Source organism: Callorhinus ursinus, unplaced genomic scaffold, assembly GCF_003265705.2.
Source record: "Callorhinus ursinus isolate GAN/ISIS: 27379988/994484 unplaced genomic scaffold, GSC_fseal_2.0 scaffold8, whole genome shotgun sequence".
Classification (NCBI taxonomy): Eukaryota; Metazoa; Chordata; class Mammalia; order Carnivora; family Otariidae; genus Callorhinus; species Callorhinus ursinus.
The window spans coordinates 30,917,085-30,920,724 of record NW_027397070.1 but is presented as its reverse complement, the minus strand read 5'-3'; positions in this window follow the sequence as shown (position 1 = coordinate 30,920,724).

The following is a 3,640-nucleotide window of genomic DNA, read 5'->3' as shown; positions in this document are numbered from 1 at the left end:
TTTTTAAAATTATTTCACTATTTGTAACTCTGGAATAAACTTTTTCTCCTGGGCTTGTACCTGGTGGCTGGTTGGAAAATCTAGAGGATCTCCCCCCTACCTCTTTTTTGGAGTGGGAGTGTTTTTCTTAATGTCTGTCACAATAATGATTAAAATCAATTAAGTTCATCTGGGAAGGTGATGTAAAAGACAGATTTCCTCATTCCAATTAGGTGATTTATTGCCCTCTAGTGGTGTGAGATACTAAATATTGATGCAAAGCTAAGGCAGAATGAATTGGAATTCATCCACTCAATTATTTGAGCAGCTACTCTATGCCACGCATACTTTCAAGCTCTGTGGCTATAGCAGCAAAGAAAATAAGCCAGAATCCTGAATTCAGGGAGCATATATTTTAATGGGAGAGATAGAAAATTAAAGTTTAAATATGAGTGGATACTTTAGATTGGAGTGTATAGAATGGCCTCCCTAAGAAGGTGATATTTGCCCCTAGATCTGAATGCCAAGAAAACCAACCAAAGGAAGATCAAGAAACAGAGCATTTCAGGCAAAGGGAACAGCTAGAATAAGAGTCTTAAAACAGAAATAAGCTTGGGGTGTTCAAGGAACAGAAAGATCCAGATTGGCTAGAGCATGGGAGATAGAGAGGATGGTATGAGATGAAGGTGGAAAAATAAGTAATGGCCAGATCATGCAGGGCCTTGAACCAAAGAAGAGCAAGTTGAAGGACATCAAGCAGGGAAATAACATAATTTGGTTCACATTCTTTAAAAGCTTGTTACAGTAATAAATTGTAGGTGAGCAAAGGAGGAAGCTTGGAGACTGAGGAGGCTGCTATAGTAGTCCTCCAACAAAAATGGCGGTGGCTGGTTCCAGTGTCACAGCAGTGGGAATGGAGGGTGTTGGTGGGTCTGGAAGGTAGAATCAGCAAGATTTGTTTAATGGCTTGGATGTAGGTGTGAGGGTAAGTGAGGGCTTGAGAATGACACCTCAGTTTTTAATTGAGTAACTGAATGGAAGGAAATGGTATAGACCAAGATGAGAAAGATTGCCTATGGATTAGTTCTGGGAAGCAAATCAGGTCATGGCCTTCATGGCTTGGATACAAAATGCTGTACAAATTTTTTTTTTTTAATCTGTTATTGTTATGTTAATCACCATACATTACATCATTAGTTTTGGATGTAGTGTTCTATGATTCATTGTTTGTGCATAACACCCAGTGCTCCACGCAGAACATGCCCTCTTTAATACCCATCACGAGGCTAACCCATCCCCCCACCCCCCTCCCCTCTAGAACTCTCAGTTTGTTTTTCAGAATCCATCATCTCTCATGGTTGGTCTCCCCCTCTGATTTCCCCCCTTCATTCTTCCCCTCCTGCTAGCTGCTGCTGCTTTTTTTTTTCCTTAACATATATTGCATTATTTGTTTCAGAGGTACAGGTCTGTGATTCAACAGTCTTGCACAATTCACAGCACTCGCCATAGCACATACCCTCCCCAATGTCTATCGCCCAGCCACCCCATCCCTCCCACACCCCCACCACTCCAGCAACCCTCAGTTTGTTTCCTGAGATTAAGAATTCCTCATATCAGTGAGGCCATATGACACATGTCTTTCTCTGATTGACTTCTTTCACTCAGCATAACACCCTCCAGTTCCATCCATGTCGTTGCAAATGGCAAGATCTCATTCCTTTTGATGGCTGCATAATATTCCATTGTGTATATATACCACCTCTTCTTTTTTTTTTTTTTTAAAGATTTTATTTATTTATTTGAGAGACAGAGAGAATGAGAGAGAAAGCACATGAGATGGGGGGAGGGTCAGAGGGAGAAGCAGACTCCCTGCTGAGCAGGGAGCCCGATGCGGGACTCGATCCAGGGACTCCAGGATCATGACCTGAGCCGAAGGCAGTCGCCCAACCAACTGAGCCACCCAGGCGCCCTATACCACCTCTTCTTTATCCATTCATCTGTCGATGGACATCTTGGCTCTTTCCACAGTTTGGCTATTGTGGACATTGCTGCTATAAACATTGGGGTGCATGTACCCCTTTGGATCCCTATATTTGTATCTTTGGGGTAAATACCCAGTAGTGCAATTGCTGGATCGTATGGTAGCTCTATTTTCAACTGTTTGAGGAACGTCCATACTGTTTTCCAGAGTGGTTGCACCAGCTTGCGTTCCCACCAACAGTGTAGGAGGGTTCCCCTTTCTCCGCATCCCCGCCAACATCTGTCGTTTCCTGACTTGTTAACTTTAGCCATTCTGACTGGTGTGAGGTGGTATCTCATGGAGGTTTTGATTTGGATTTCCCTGATGCTGAGCAATGTTGAGCACTTTTTCATGTGTCTGTTGGCCATTTGGATGTCTTCTTTGGAAAAATGTCTGTTCATGTCTTCTGCCCATTTCTAGATTGGATTATTTGTTCTTTGGGTGTGGAGTTGGATAAGTTCTTTATATGTTTTGGATACTAGCCCTTTACCTGATATGTCATTTGCAAATATTTTCTCCCATTCTGTCGGTTGTCTTTTGGTTTTGTGGACTGTTTCTTTTGCCGTGCAAAAGCTTTTTATCTTGATGAAATCCCAATAGTTCATTTTTGCCCTGGCTTCCCTTGCCTTTGGTGATGTTTCTAGGAAGAAGTTGCTGCGGCTGAGGTCGAAGAGGTTGCTGCCTGTGTTCTCCTTTAGGATTTTGATGGACTCCTGTCTCACGTTTAGGTCTTTCAACGATTTGGAGTCTATTTTTGTGTGTGGTGTAAGGAAATGGTCCCGTTTCATTCTTCTCCATGTGGCTGTCCAATTTTCCCAACACCATTTGTTGAAGAGACTGTCTTTTTTCCATTGGACATTCTTTCCTGCTTTGTCAAAGGTGAGTTGACCATAGAGTTGAGGGTCCATTTCTGGGCTCTCTATTCTGTTCCATTGATCTATGTGTCTGTTTTTGTGCCAGTACCATACTGTCTTGATGATGACAGCTTTGTAATAGAGCTGAAAGTCCTGAATTGTGATGCCGCCAGCTTTGCTTTTCTTTTTCGACATTCCTCTGGCTATTCGGGGTTTCTTCTGGTTCCATACAAATTTTAGGATTATTTGTTCCATTTCTTTGAAAGAAGTGGATGGTATTTTGATGGGGATTGCATTGACTGTGTAGATTGCTCTAGGTAGCATTGACATCTTCACAATGTTTGTTCTTCCAGTCCATGAGCATGGAACGTTTTTCCATTTCTTTGTGTCTTCCTCAATTTCTTTCATGACTATTTTATAGTTTTCTGAGTACAGATCCTTTGCCTCTTTGGTTAGATTTATTCCTAGGCATCTTATGGTTTTGGGTGCAATTGTAAATGGGATCGACTCCTTGATTTGTCTCTCTTCTGTCTTGTTGGTGTATAGGAATGCCACTGATTTCTGTGCATTGATTTTATATCCTGCTACTTTACTGAATTCCTGTATGAGTTCTAGCAGTTTTGGGGTGGAGTCTTTTGGGTTTTCCACATACAGTATCATATCATCTGCAAAGAGTGAGAGTTTGACTTCCTCTTTGCTGATTTGGATGCCTTTGATTTCTTTTTGTTGTCTGATTGCTGTGGCTAGGACTTCTAATACTATGTTGAATAGCAGTGGTGAGAGTGGA